The sequence below is a fragment of the Sminthopsis crassicaudata genome, chromosome 1, assembly GCF_048593235.1.
Source record: "Sminthopsis crassicaudata isolate SCR6 chromosome 1, ASM4859323v1, whole genome shotgun sequence".
NCBI lineage: Eukaryota > Metazoa > Chordata > Mammalia > Dasyuromorphia > Dasyuridae > Sminthopsis > Sminthopsis crassicaudata.
The window spans coordinates 10,172,885-10,188,911 of record NC_133617.1 but is presented as its reverse complement, the minus strand read 5'-3'; the positions used below and the strand labels follow the sequence as shown (position 1 = coordinate 10,188,911).

Sequence of the window (16,027 nt, the reverse complement as noted above, 5' to 3'; positions counted from 1 at the left end):
AACATGGTGTCAATAATCAAGTTACTGACAGTGCAACTAAGCAAGAGTGTGATAATAGAGATTAAGATAAAAATGAGATAGTACTGCTCTTCAGAGGTGATAAGTGAGAGACAACAAAAGGCAAAAATAGCAGTAAGGTTTTAGAAATGATGAAATTGAGTGTCTTTTCAGCAATTGTTAATATTGACCTAATATGGTGGTTACAAAGTCTTATCTATGCAAAAGTGTTACTTGTTTTTCCTCAACCGTGGGTAGTGGGTTTAGGAAGCAACATAGAGGAAACATTGCATATACCCAGTCCACTTAGCTCTAGCTAGCAGCTATGTGGAATAAACAATACAAAATATACACAAAAATTCCCTTCTGGAAATACAGGACTTCATATTCAGTAAAGTACCCCTCCCTCTTTCAATCACCATGATGGTCATTCAGGAATTACCCATGTCCTTATGTCACTCAAACACTAGTCCAAGACATTGTATACATGTATGTGGATAGCTAGATAGACAAGATAGATGGATAGATGGATAGATAGATAGATCTACCCTCCTTCCCCCATATATATACTTGCTGAGTTCTGTTCACCTTCACCCAATTTTCACTTGTGACTCCAAGAAGATGTATGTATCATGCCCAGTAGCCACCTCAGCAGATGGGCTACAGAGTACCTAGAGCTTAGTCAGGCATTAAAAACATGAAAATCATCTGCTACATTCTGAGCCATCTCCAGTCACCCAGCTTTTGTCCTGCCACTGGATTTTTGATGATTCAGGAAGAGAAAGTGAGGCTGATGAGTTCATATAACCCTGCCTCACTTAAATCCAATTGAAGGTATCAACTGTGATAATACTGGTCTTTTATTATTATTATTATTATTATTATTATTATTATTATTTTTTTTAATGGAATTTGTTTTAGCTAGACCAGTAGAAGACCATTACATTGGGGCATTTTGTCCATACATGAAAATGGCCTCTTTATAAAGAGCTAGATGTAATGACTGTATTTGTTAAAACAGGCATCTTCTTTTAATAGAGAACAAGAACAATAACAACAGCATCATAATAAACTTAGCATTGTTGAAATGCTTCCAACCCTTCATTTTTAAAAAAAATTATTTAATTTTTTTTTTTTTTTGAGACTGGGGTTAAGTGACTTGCCCAGGGTCACACAGCTAGGAAATGTTAAGCATCTGAGACCAGATTTGAACTCAGGTCCTCCTGAATTCAAGGCTAGTGCTCTATCCACTACGCCACCTAGCTGCCCCTATTTAATTAATTTTTACAAAAATTTTATGTATGGGTAATTTTTCAGCATTGACAATTGCAAAACCTTTTGTTCCAACTTTTCCCGTCCTTCTCCCCACCCTCTCCCCCAGATGGCAGGTAGATCAATACATGTTAAATATGTTAAAGTATAAGTTAAATACTATATATGTATACATCTCCAAATAGTTATTTTGCTGTACAAAAAGAATTGGATTGTGAAACAGTGTACAATTAGCCTGTGAAGGAAATAAAAAATGCAGATGGGCAAAAATAGAGGGATTGGGAATTCTATGTAGCGGTTCATAGTCATCTCCCAGAGTTCTCTCTCTGGGTGTAGCTGGTTCAGTTCATTACTGCTCTATTGGAACTGATTTGGTTCATCTCATTGTTGAAGAGGGCCATGTCCATCAGAATTGATCATCATAGAATACTGGTCATGTTTGAAGCACTAGTGAAGTCTTTTGGTCTCCTACATGACACATTTTTCTGTGTGGTGATATCTAATGAGTCTAGCCTGAAAATTCACCTCCAAAACTCCCATCCTGTCATCTTCCATTTTCTCAGACATAAAATACTCCTGATAATAATGTGGCTAAATTTACATCGAGGGCTATGTCCAGTCATCCTGCTCTAAATCTGGCCACTGGACCCAGATGACTGTGGAGGGGAAAATGAAGAAGATGACCTTAAGCAGCCCTTCCTTGCTTAAATCCAATTCACTTTCAAGTCACGGTATCGCCACTTTTCTGATGTTATGATCTTCTTTGAGAACGAAGGACAAACAACATCAATGAAGATGATAAATGATGTGTCTTCCTTTTGGAAAACTAATGAAAAAGCAGACCCTTTTTTTGGTATGGGAACAGAATGTTGGCTTTGTCATTAGAAGCAGTTTTCTTAACTGCTTTTTTTGTTAAAAGGGAGGGTTTAATTTATATAAATATGTATTGAGAAATTATTTAGGATGGAAAAAAAGCATCATTCAAATGCAACATATAATTGAATTTGGCAAAGCTTTTGTTCAAACTATGAATGAGGTAAGAAATGAGTGGGAAGAATATTGAAAAACAGAAAGCTGTGCAAATTGATGCAGGAAAGCAGAGCCAAGAAAACAATTGACACAATAACTATAACAATATTAAAAAAGAATGTTGTGAAATTCTCAGGAACAAGACTAGCTCAAAAGGATATATGGGAATACAGAGAGCTGAGATCCACAGATGTTATACATTGTATATATTTTGAGATTTTTTGATGTGTTAATTATGCTGATTTCTTCCTCTCCTTTTTTGTTTTTTGTTTTTAGTCTTTAAAAATAGCATTTATTATGTGGGATTATTTTCTGGGAGGAAGTACATTGGGAAAAATTATGGTGATGTAAAAATATAAAAAAAATTAACATTTTAAAAATAAAAATAATTTTGAAAGCTTTTTATTTTTAAAACATATGCACAGATAATTTTTCAACATTGACCCTTACATAGCCTTGTGTTCCAAATTTTCCCGTCCTTCCCTTATTCCCTCGTTTAGATGGCAAGCAATCCAATATATGTTATACATGTTAAAATATATGTTAAATCCATTATATGTATTTTTATTTTATTTATTTTTTGAGGCTGCGGTTAAGCGACTTGCCCAGGGTCACACAGCTAGGAAGTGTTAAGTGTCTGAGACCAGATTTGAATTCGGGTCCTCCTGAATTCAAGGCTGGTGCTCTATCCACTGAGCCACCTAGATGCCCATTTTTTATTTTATTTTATTTTTTTTTTTTTGCCCATTATATGTAAACATATTTATACAGTTATCTTACTGCATAAGAAAATCAGATCAAAAAGGAAAAAAAATGAGTAAGAAAACAAAGTGCAAGCAAACAATAATGAAAAGAATAAGAATGTTATATTGTGATTTACACAGTTCCCACAATCCTCTCTCTGGGTGTAGATGGGTCTCTTCATCACAAAATCATTGGAACTGGCATCAATCATCTCATTGTTGGAAATAGTGATGTCCATCAGAATTGATTGTTGTATAATATTGCTGTTGCCGTTTACAATGATCTCCTGGCTCTGCTCACTTCACTCAGCATCAGTTCATGTAAGTCTCTCCAAGCCTTTCTGAAATCAGACTGCTGATCATTTCTTATACAACAATAATATTCCATAACATTCACATACCATAATTTATTCAGCCATTCTCCAACTGATGGGCATCCATTCATCTTCCAGTTTCTAGCCACTACAAAAAGAGCTGCCACAAACATTTTGGCACATGTGGGTTCTCTTCCCTCCTTTGAGATCTCTTTGGAATATAAGCCCAGTAGAAACACTGCTGGATCAAAGGGTATGTTATTTGATAACTTTTTGAGCATAGTTCTAAATTGCTTAACCCTTAAATGTAAAAATGTTTTCTCAATGTATTGCTTCCCTTCTAATCTTGTCTGCATTAGTTTTGTTTGTACAAAAACTTTTAAACTTAATATAATCAAAATTATCTATTTGGTGTTCAGTAATGAGTTCCAGTTCTCCTTAGGTCACAAATTCCTTTCTTCTCCACAGATCTGAGAAGTAACCAATTCTATGTTCTTTTAGTTTGCTTATAACATCACTCTTTATGTCCAAATCATGAACCCATTTCATATATGGGTATCTTGGTATATGGTGTTATGTGTGAAACAATGCCTAGTTTGTCATACTAGTTTCCAATTTTCCCAGCAGTTTTGGTCAAATACTGAATTCTTATCCCCAAAGCTGGGGTCTTTGGTTTTATCAAACCAAATTGCTTATAGTCATTGACTATTTCGTCCTGTGAACCTAACCTATTTCACTGATCGACTACTTTGTTTCTTGGCCAGTACTAAATGGTTTTGATGACCATTGCTTTATGATGTAGTTTTAGGTCTGGCATAGCTAGGCCACCTTCAATAACATTTTTTTTCATTAATTCCCTTGAAATTCTTGATCTTTTGTTTTTCCAGATGAACTGTTATTTTTTTTTTTCTAGATATGTAAAATAATTTCGTGGGAGTTTGATTGGTATGGCACTAGATAAGTAAAAAGAAATTTTAAAACAAACAAAACATTATAGATGATGACACCTAAGTCCAAATGCTCCTTCCTGTCCTCTGCCACTATTTTCCCAATCTATTCTTAAATAATGTATTTGGCAAAACTGGTAGAGATTCTCACAGGTAAAACTTAGAATGGGTTTTCTTTCTTTTTTGCTGAGGCAATTGGGGTTAAGTGACTTGCCTAGGGCCACACAGCTAGGACATGTTCTGTCTGAGGTCATATTCTAATTCAGGCCCAGTATTCTAGCCATCTAGCTGCCTCAAGGAAGCAGTTTCAATAGAGTGGTTGGAAGAGAACACATTATAAGGCAAAGAGAAAATGACATATGGTAAAATATTCGAGACACTGAATACAGAGGAGGGTTTTTTTGTTGTTGCTATTGTTTTTTAAAAGAGGTTTGAAAGTGAATGGCAGAAGAGATGGGATCATAGTTAGAAATAGGGTTATTGGTATTTTAAAAAATATTGTGAGACATTAACCAAGGAGATTGAAAAAGGGAAACAGCTCAACACCTACAAGTTAAGCCTACTTGAGTGCCAAGACTTCTAGGATCTTTAAATCCCACAAAACTGAACCTCACAAAACAGTTTTGCTTGAGAAAGGATAGTTAATAGCTTCCATCAACATTTCATATACTACATGAGAGTTTTTAGCTTGGTATTGAACACGCAAGTTATACAAAATGATTATCATGCAAAAATATCTTTAGCAATAATACTAAATATATAAGTAATCAATATTTCTACAGTAAGGAATTCAATAGATTGCAACTGGTAAACCTAGTGTGGTATCCTTAGAGATATCAATTTCCAATTCTCAAAAGAACAAGCTTTGGAGCCACTACTTAACAACAGGAATAAGAGAAAGAGGAGGTAGAAACCAAACTTCCTTCATAAAAGGGGGGAAAATAAGGGTAGAGGCAATATGTTTACACTGGCAAAAGCAGAGGCGGCAAAACAGCTGGGATTTATCAAATGTTAACTGCGAAATTACCCAGGAAAGAGCCGGGAATAGTGAGTAACGGGAGCCTGGAATATGTCACTAAGCAGTTAGTAAGAAATCAACGGGGGAAAAAAGATGCATAAAATAGGGCACTATGGTGGAATAAAGTCTACAGAAGGAGAAAGGGGAAAAAATCAATAGCATAGCAGAGAATTTAGTCATAGAAAAGAGTAAGAGCATCAAGGAAAGACCAAAGAATATGAAGCTAGAGAATCTAGGATTAAATCTTGATTCTGCCATTAACTGCATGACTTTGGCAAGTCAAACTTCACTGGATCTCAGTTTCTAAAACTTTAAAATGAGAGGAGCTTGAACTAAACAAACTCATGAGATCATGAGTTAGAGACCTATGATGTTTTGTACTAGGAAAAAAGAGCAGATGAAGACTGAATAATTTAAAGCAGAGGTGTCAAGCACATGGCTTACATTTGGGACTAAACAAAATTAAAATGTAATTGGGAACAGATAAATGCCCAAAGAACACAACCAAAAAGTTTTTGAAAGCAGAACTGCAAAGTATTCATAACTACATGAAAGAATGTTTCAAAGAAAGAAGAGAAATGTACAAAACAACTCTGAAATTTTTATCTCACATCCTGCAAATTTGCAAAAATGACAAAGAATAGCAACTATATTGGAAAGGTTGTGAGAAGGTAGGCACACTAACACATTGTTAGTGCAGCTGTGAAATGGTATAACCATTCTGAAAAGCAATTTGGAATTTTGCAAATACAATGATTAAAATGTATGTGTCCTTTGAACCAGAGACTCTATTACTGGGTCTAAATCCCATGGAATTCATCAATAAGAAAAAAGTCACCCCATATACATCAAAATATTTATAGCAGCACTCTTTTGTGTGTGTAATAGCCAAGAACTGGAAACAAACAAATAAAAAAGATATCCTTTGATTGGGGAAAGACTAACCAGACTGTGGTGTATAAATGCAATGGAATATTACTGGGTTGTCAGAAATGATGTGTATGATAAATGCGGAAAAGCATAGGATGAGCTATATGAACTGATAAGGACCAAAACGACATCATTATGTTGGAATAAAGTATTGTGACCATGGCTGATCAGACCTATATGGCTCTACCATAGGTCAGTCACAAAGATCACATGAACATTTAGAGTGGAGATATCTCTAAATCTGTGCATTTTATGTTTCTCTTGAGTTATTATAATTCTGCTTAGCAGTAACACTTTCTCTGATGAGAGCACACTATGCTGTATGATTCCTTGCCAAAGTTTCCTATGTTACACAATCAATTCCAGAGTTCTTCAGAGAGACCTTGAGAGTGTCTTTGAATGACTTCTTCTGACCTCTATGTGTGAGTGCTTGACTTGTATAAATTCTCCATAGTACAATCTTCTAGGCAAATGTACATTTGACATTCAAACAACATGGCCAGTGTTAGTTGTGTACTCTGAGGGAAAATTTAAACATTTGGAAACTTAGCTCAAGAAGGGATCTCAGTGTCCAGAACTTGATCTTTCCAGGTGATCTGAAGAACCTTTCGAAGACAATTGAAATGGAAACAATTCAGTTTTCTGGCATGGCAGTGGTACATTGTCCAGGTTTCAAAGGCACACAGCAATGAGATCGGCACAATAGCTTCAGTTTGGTAATTAGTCTAATACTTCTTTTCTTTTACATATTACTTCAGAGCTTCCCAAACTCTGAACTAGCTCTGGCAATGTATATAACCTTATCATCATGTGTACATCCCTGGAAAGCATACTGATATGGTAAGTGAACTTATTTATAGCTTTCAAAATTTCTCCATTTGCTGTTCCATATATGGATGGTGTGGTGTTGGCTGGTGGACCATCTGTGTTTTCCTTTGTATTCATTGTTAGGGAATTAGCACAGGCAGCAGAGAATTGATCCATATTTTGTTGAATCTCAACCTCAGAGTCTGCATTCATCTGCAAACAAAAAATGATGAACCAACTCTTTCTCCACTTTGGTCTTGGCTTGTAATTCACAGACAGTGCAAGATTTAACCTTGATGTCACAGTCACTATCACTGTAGGCATCTAACAACATTGCTGAAAATATCATGCTAACAAGCTTGGGAACGAGCACATATTCCTGCTTCACTCCATTGGTGACTGGGAAAGCGAGAGCACATCGTCCATTATCCAGAACTGGGCAACCATGCTATTATAATACTATGCACAATATTGATGAACTTCTTCAGGCAACCAAATTTTGCCAAAATTTTCTACAAGCCCTCATGACTGAGAGTGTCAAAGGCTTTGGTTAGAGCAGTGAAAGTTGTGTACAGACCTCTGTTCTGGATCTGGGATTTCTCAGGCAGCAAATATCACAGTAACTATTCCTTAGCAGTTATTGAAGCCATGCTGCTCTCCTATGGACTTCCACCTTTCAGGTGAAGGATCAACATATAAAAGAGGAATCTGAAAAGGACCTTGCAGGCAATGATTAAGAGAAAAACCCCTGTGATTGTCACAGGACAACTTATTTTCTTTTAAGATATGAACAAAGGGATCATCTTTGAATTACTGAGGATAATTTCCTCTTGCCATATAATCTGGAAAATTTTAGTCAGGTTTGTTTTGAATAGAGGATCCTGTCTTATAAATAGCAACTGGAATAGAATTGATATAAAGTTAGTAGAGCCAAGAGAACAACACATACTGTCTAAAATGTAAATGGAAAGAATGACAACGTACCAAAAAAAAAAATCAAAAATAAATGTGAAAAAATTATAAAGATCAAGTGGGACTCGGCTGAAAAGCTAAAAGAAGACACCTGTAACTTACCTTTTCATTGTAGCTCTCACTTTTGCTGATTTTTTTCTTCTTTTCTAAAAAACACTATAGTATTTGTCTATGGGATAATTGTGAATGAGGGAAGAGAAAACGATACATGGAATATTATTGTGATATAATAAACAGAAAATATCAATAGAAATTTATTTTTTAAATGTAATTGGGAAATGTTTAACAAAATAAAGATAAAATAAAAGAGATAAAATATTAATTTGTGGTTTTGTAAGTCAATAAGTGGCTCATAAGGATGTGTTTCTGTTTGACTTTGACGAATTGATTTTGAGGAATGGAATCGAGCACTGGTGAAAGTGCCAACATTTTCTTAGAGAGTAGCACAAGTCATTTGCTATAAGCACAGAATATGTTGAGGAAGTATTTGGGGATTTGAAAAGCTCTTTAGAAAATTTAAGATTTATTTCATTTAACAAGAGGCATTCCCCCAATAACTTCATACATTTATCTGCAAAATGAATTCTATGATACAAATTATGAAGCATGATTCAATGAGGTCTCCCTCACATGCATTTCATTTATAATTTCTCTCCAATATGTTTGTTGTAATGGAATTAAGTGATGACATAACAACTGGATTCCACACATTTAGTATATTCATAAGATTTCTCTCCAATATTAATTTTCTGCTATTTAATATGGGATTTCCTATGTATTAATTTAATTAATAAGGTCTTTCTCTAGTATGAACTCTGATGTTGAATAATTCATATCCTCTTTCAAAAGTTCTCTCCATTCATTAGGTAAACAAAGTGTCTCTCCAGTATCCTTATTTTGAGTAAGACAGCTCACTTATAATAGCTTTTTTTTTGTCCAGTAAAAATCTTCTCATATAGAACAACTTCTTTCCCATATTCAATACACTCATAAAGTCTGTATCCAGCATGAATTTTCCAATGTTTAGTAAGATCTATGCTCTGGGAGAAAACTTTCCTACATTATATTGGTAAGATTTCTATCCAATAAAAGGTCTGCATTCCAACAGAAGGCCTTCATACATTAATGCATTCATAAAATTTGCCTCCAGTTTAAATTCTCTGATGTTGAATAATACCTATGCTTAAGCAGAAAGCTTTCCTACATTTATTATTCATAAAAATGTTCTCTAGTATTTTTTAAATTCCATACTACAAATTTCTTCTCAGTCTCTTTTGCTGGATCCTTCTCCAGATCACAGCCTCTAACCTTGGGTGTCCCTCAAAATTCTGTCTTAAGCCCTCTTCTCCCTCTACACTAGTTCAGTTGATGATCCCATCAGTTCCATTGATTTAATTACTATTTCTATGCTGATGATTCTCCTGTCCTCACATCTCTAGGGATCTCCAATTTCGTATTTCCAATTGCCTTTCATAGGCCTGTCCAGTACATATCTTAAACTCAATATGTCCAAAAGTGAACTCATTATCTTTTCCCCTAATCCATCCTCCCATGCTTACTTTCCCTTTGGTCAAGAACCCAACCATCTTCCCAGTCCTTCAGGATCAGAATCATTCTGGACTCCTCACTATCTCTCATCCCTACCCCATCCCATCTGTAACCAAGGTCTCCCAACATCTTTTGAGTATGTGCCGTTCTCTCCTTGCCCTCACCTTGGTGCAGGTCCTGGTTACCTGGCGATAGCTGCTGGGAGGAGGCAGGGAGCCTGCCTCAGTGTCTCTCCACATCCTCCTTTCAGCCGCCACGGTGATTTTCCTAAAGTTCAGGTCTGACCACGTCAGCTCTTGCTCAATAAACTTCAGTGCCTCCTCATTGCTTTCAGGGTCAAAACCAAATGTTCTGCATAGCATGAACTTGGGCCCCTCCTGCCGTTCCAGACTTTCCACACCTTAGTCCCCAACACATGCTTCAATGACACCAGCCTCCTGGCTGTTCCATGAACTAGGCCCTCCCTCTCAGCTCTGGATACAAAAATGAAAAATAAGACTGTCTCTGTTCTGGAGGAATGGGAATCTGAGAGACAACAGGGGGGGGGGGGTTAACTTCAAGTGGCATGGAAATTCCCCATGGTCCTTAGGGTGCAGCTGGAAAAGATAATGCCTTTTCTTTAACGTCATTTCCACCAACGAAATCATGAATCAGTTTCTGATGCTGAGCCGTTTTCTGGGTCTTCCCGAGTAAGGCTGCAGAATCCCCAGAACCGATGGGCAGGCTTTATCTCCTAGGATAAAGGCCGGGAAGGCTGGGCTGAAAGGCACGTGCTGCCACTGTCCGAGTTCCTGCGCTTCCCTGCTGCGCGTTTTTGGTGCAGACTGCGATACCCTTCTTCCTGAGAACTCCTTACTGGAGTCGAGCATGGGGTGAGGGCGGAGTCTAAGATCTCTGAATTCGGGGTCCTGGCTTCCTCATCCGGGTCTGAAGGGAGGAGACGGCAGCGGTTCACCTTGTCTGGCATTCTCCTTCACAAAGCTCCAACCACCACGGCTGGCGGGCCCAGGGCGGCGGGGGGTAGCTGTTCCATCACCCACCGGAATGGCTGCCCCGGCGGGCAGCGGGCCTCACGGCGCCTCCCCTGCGGCCGGCTCTGGGCGACCGTTTGCGGTCGGGGTGTTCATATTCCGAAGGCTGGCCAGAAGCGTCACTTCCACAGATGACGGGGCGCTGCCCAGAGTCCGGAGGCCTTTTCTTCTTCCTGCCCCGACGGCAGGTGGAGCCGGGGTCCAAAGCAGAGCCTGGGGCTCGAAATCCGCTGCCGAGAGCTAGGAGGGTGTCCGTCTGGTGAAGGTTCAGCTCCCGTGGTGTCGTTCCCTTGGCGCGGCACGCGGCACTCTAAGAGCTGAGCTCAACTTTCGCGAGCTGTCACCCGGCAAGTCACGCCACCAGTGTTCCTCGCTTTCCTCCTCTCTAAACCGGGGATAACAGTCCGCGCCTCCCCGGATTGTCCCGGAGCCCGAAAGAGATACTCGAAAAGCGTACGTAAGTGCTCTTACGACGATGATTTGTTTTCATCCCACAGTCAGAACTGAAACATGTTCTGCTTTCAGGGGGCTTCCAATATACTCTGGTGGGTGACTTTGACTTCGGTTCCCACTTTCTTATTCCGCTTCTGATGTCGCCCAAGTGTCGGCGCCCGGAACCCAGGGAGACTACGCGGCCGCCAAGCGCGGAAGAACCGGATATAGAAATGATAACTTCCGGTGTTAAAGGCCAGGGAATAGGAAGTTATGGGTGAGGTTTCTTTTTCAGACCATTAGCACAGGTTTCTGGAAATGTAGTTTTAAAAACAGCTTGTACGCTTGCCCAGGAAAACTCCCTATTCATTTCCTAGTTTGGGGATAATCCGGGGATCACGTTAATTCCTTCCATCATAATTTATTTCCATCCTACAGATGCCACCAGGAAACAGGGAAGCTGAGGCTCGTCGTGGGGCCTCTTCGCCCTTGCATCCGTGTGATTCCATCTTTGAACTCTGAAATGTCTTCTGAGTATTGGCGCATCCACTGTGGACCCCTGGGGCCATCGTGAACCATGGCGAGGAAGTGTTTAGAGATCCCCGGCCCTAATAACCCAAACCCTGCTGTCTACCGACCGGTCATTCAGTCAATCAGCAAGCTAAGACAAAGTGAACTTTAAACTCTAAACTCTGGAGCTTGGAACCTCGCCAGAAGAAGCAGTTCGTGCTCGGGGATGCTGCAGGGGCAGCTGGGACTAGGGTCTGCCAGAAGAGGTGGTCACGTGACGTGGGGAAAGCCCGAGAGCTCATCCGCACCAGCCTACCGCTTGATTCCTTGCTCCATATTTAGTGTTATTTATCCTCCGCGTCTTGAAGGGTTTGGGAGTAGTATTTTTTCTTCCTTCCTTCCTTCCTTCCTTCCTTCCTTCCTTCCTTCCTTCCTTCCTTCCTTCCTTCCTTCCTTCCTTCCTTCCTTCCTTCCTCCCTCCCTCCCTCCCTCCCTCCCTCCCTCCCTCCCTCCCTTCCTTTCTTCCTTCCTTCCTTCCTTCCTTCCTTCCTTCCTTCCTTCCTTCCTTCCTTCCTTCCTTCCTTCCTTCCTTCCTTCCTTCCTTCCTTCCTTCCTTCCTTCCTAAATTGGGGTTAAGTGGTAAGTGGTATTTCTGATGAATAAGCTTGCGACTTCTCAATTAATTATCAATTAATGATCTCAATATCCCTCCCTAATTATCATTTAAATTTAATGCTGTCATTTAAAAACTACCACAATCTCCTCCAGTATCCTCTTCCAAAGAGTAATTGTATATAACAAATGCTATTTTTAAAGATAAAAATATCGATTATTTAATAAAATGAAATCATCTTCCCCATTCATGGCCAATTATATATAATTTATTGACAATGGAATTGAGAAACACAAAAATATATACAATTATAGGAAATATTTTGACTATAATGTTATCAGTAGAGTCACTTTAAACTCTCGAATATTACCTACTTCTTAGGATTGTTGTAAGGCTCAAATGAGATATTTGTACAGCGTTTAACCCAGTGCCAATCACGTGGGTACTTAATGTTTACCCTATTTCTTGCCTTCATATATCAGTAATGGTTCCTTTTCAATTATCAGGAAAAGCATTCTCAAATCATTGGACTCATCCTAGATAATGACTAAAGAAAGTATCTTAATATTGCTCATCATTTAGGGGTACTGATAATCCTTCTAAACTCCCATCTAATTAGTTCTTTCTCTTTTTTCTCAATTCAATAACAAGGAAGTCTTTCCAATAAATACTGTATCACTAATTCCTCATAGATTCTTGTAAATTTTTCTTTGTAAAGTTGCTATATACAAGATTATGTGATGATCAACTATGATGGACTTGGCTCCTCTCAGCATTTTCATGCTTCGAGATAATTTCAGTAGAAACGCTATCCACATCCAGAGAAAGAACTATGGAGGCTGAATGTGGATTGAAAGATCGTATTTTCACCTTTGTTTTCTTTTTTCTTTCTTGTGTTTTTTTCTCTTTTTAGTCCGATTTTTTTTTTTTTTTTTTGTACAACATGGCAATGATGATAATATGTTTAAAAGGGTTTTGCATGTTTAACCCATATCAGATTGCTTGCTGTCTTGGGGAGGGGAGGAAGGAGAAAAATTTGAAACACAAAATATTATGAAAATAAATGTTAAAAAACTATCTTCCGGTGCATTTAGAAAAATAAAGTACTATTAAGAAAAAAGTTGCTGTCCTAATTAAAATAATTTTAACAGGGAAAAGTTTTTTTTCTCACTTCCTTCCTGTATTCTTCACAGTCTTTATAGATGTATATGCTTCAGTGTAACCATGTAATTTTCCTGACTTCAAAGGAACGTGTACAAACAACACAAATTTTTTATAGATTTCTATCGATCACAGAAAAAGACACTTTTTCTTTCTCACTCTGTATAGATGTGCTTTAAATCAAGCCACTTAAAAAAAATTATCATTTCCACTGTCTGCCTAAAGTATTTCTCCTCTCCCCCCAAAATTCTGAGTTTTAAAAAAATGAGGAGCTTTAAAAAGTAGGAACTTAATAAATGCTTGTTGACTGACAATATCTGTAGTCTTTGTGACATAGATATACAAACAAGGTGATGTTTCTCCCTATAGCCAAAAAGGTTTTAGTCCCCTGAAAACAATGAAATGTATATCAAATTTATGGCAGTCTTTTACTAACATTACAATACATAATGCACATGTGTTGTTCAGTCATTTCTGTCCTAACTCTTCATGACTCCATTTGGGGTTTTCTTGGCAAAGATATAAGAGTAGTTTGCCATTTTTTTTTTTCTCCAGTTCATTTTACAGAAGAGGAAATGGAAGCAAATAGTGACTTGCCCAGGATTACACATTTAAGGCATAAATATTAATGTAAAGTACCACTTCACAGACAGTTATAAATATAGAGAAATAATGAAGTGCTAGCCTTAGTAATGGGCAACTAGGTTGTGCACTGGATAGAATGCTGGACTTGAAGTCAGGAAGAATTACCTTCATGAGTTTAGATCTGTCCTCTGAAACTTACTAGCTGTATGATGCTGGGCAAGTCACTTCACCCTGTTTGCCTCAGTTTTCTCATCTGTAAAACGAGCTGGAGAAGAAAATGATGAACCACTGTGGTATCTTTGCTGAAAAAATAACACGGAATAGGACAGGACATTTCAAGAATATACTTGCCTGATACCTCTGTCTCTGGGGGAAGCCCAGGACTCTTTCTACCACTTCAAACTAGTCTCAGACACTGCCCAGAACTAATGGTCCAGATTCATATGGTTTCTAAATGACTGCTTAGAAGGTTTACAAAATATGACAAATATCAACAGGATTTTCTCTCATTTGGCTCCGATCTCTAGTCAGGAGTGAGCCCTGGCAAATTAGCAGAAGGACTGAACTTCTGTCCTTTTATCTCTGCCATAGATTATTTGTTCACTCCCCCTTTCCTTTCTGTGTTCCCATTGACAAATAATGAAAACCATAACCAGGAACAGTTTGGATTTATCCTTTGTCTAGATTGCTTTTATACTAATTAAAACCACCATTTCCCCTCAGACACTGATGGACACAACCCAGGACACTAATCTCAAGAGCTTGGGAGTAACCATCCTTTCAACCCAGTGCCTCAGTCATCACTTTAGCAAGTTAGCCCTAGGAGTCACAGCCCAGCAAATGCTGCTGCAGGGGCTGCAGCCACAGTCCTGACAACCCACTGGTTTCAGCTTGATTGATCTGCACTTGTGGTGGTGGAGTCAGATTTTACTGTTTCTTTGATTCTGTGGGAGGGCTCAGCCTAGTAAATTCTGAAAATGATATGCCATAAATAGATTCAAAAGATGTTCCTCTCTGCCTTCATTTGGACCATATTTTCCCCCAAATGGTCTTGCTTATTTGGTCACTTATTTTATTCCTGTCCATAATTCCCCATATGCTGCAGCTCCTTTCATTTTGGCATCTAAAGTCTTCATGTCCTTGAGGAGACTTTCCAGTCTGCAGAGACAGGATCCATTTCACTTCTAATCTTCCATCTCACTCAATCTCAAGGCTAGAAGAGCTTGTTCTAGGACTTCTGCCCTTCCAAAAATGGAAAAGGCAGCTTGGTCACCATTTGGGTCTGCTCCCAACCATGTTCTCTCTTCTTCATTCAGGCCAATGGAGCAGCTCCAGCCTTTCTAGATCTTGATTCAAGTCTAGGTATACCCACTGTATCATGACCATTTATTTTTACTAGCACTCTCTTAGACAGGTTTAACCAAGGTTTCTAAGTCTGGGGAAAACCTTGAGGAAACTGCTTCTGGGAGAGCTGAGATGATGAGAAATGGAAGCTCTTTGGGGATAAATGAGCATTTGTTTGCACCTTGTAACTGGTTCTCGTCTCCTAGGAGCCTTAGGCATAGCAGCTAGAGCCTCAACTTTCCCCCCTTCACTTCTCTCTCTTGTTTTGCCTCTTTTGCTGAGGACATCTAATAAGAGACAATGCTTTAAGGGAAAGATCCTTGATCATTCCCACTGAGGCTGCTGTAGAGTACCATAAAATGAAGCTTGGCTCTTTGCTTTTGCATGAATTCTATTTAGTTTTAGGCAAAGGGATTGGAAACTATCATTTTACAAGTTTCAAAAGCTCAGGAGAGTGAACCTTTGGGAGTCTAGGCTTCCCAGTTTCTCACTTTTAAAGCCATCTCAGTATTGACAACTTGAGGAATAAAAATCTACCACTGGGACACAGCCCAATGGTTACCCTCGGGCATTCAGGGAGGACTATTCTATTCTTGTCTTAGTGTGTCATGTTGGACAATGGTTAGCACATTGAATCTTGAGGCAGGAACACTTGAATTCCAGATCAACCTCAGGCACTTACGGTTCTGTGACCTTGAATAGCTTATTTAACTTCTGCTTAAATCTTCTTATCTAAAAAATTGGTATAATAATACACCTGTTTCCCAGGGTTGC

At 38.6% G+C, this 16,027-nt stretch overlaps 1 long non-coding RNA gene across 1 annotated transcript; it reads right to left on the bottom strand.

The window, feature by feature from the left end:
- Positions 1-2,684: 2,684 nt before the first annotated feature.
- Positions 2,685-11,240, bottom strand: LOC141557283 (uncharacterized). Its single transcript, XR_012486755.1, has 2 exons — positions 9,742-11,240; positions 2,685-8,198 (listed from the first exon to the last, which is right to left on the bottom strand). It is a non-coding gene; the product is annotated as an uncharacterized LOC141557283 (long non-coding RNA).
- Between the last annotated feature and the right edge of the window lie 4,787 nt (positions 11,241-16,027).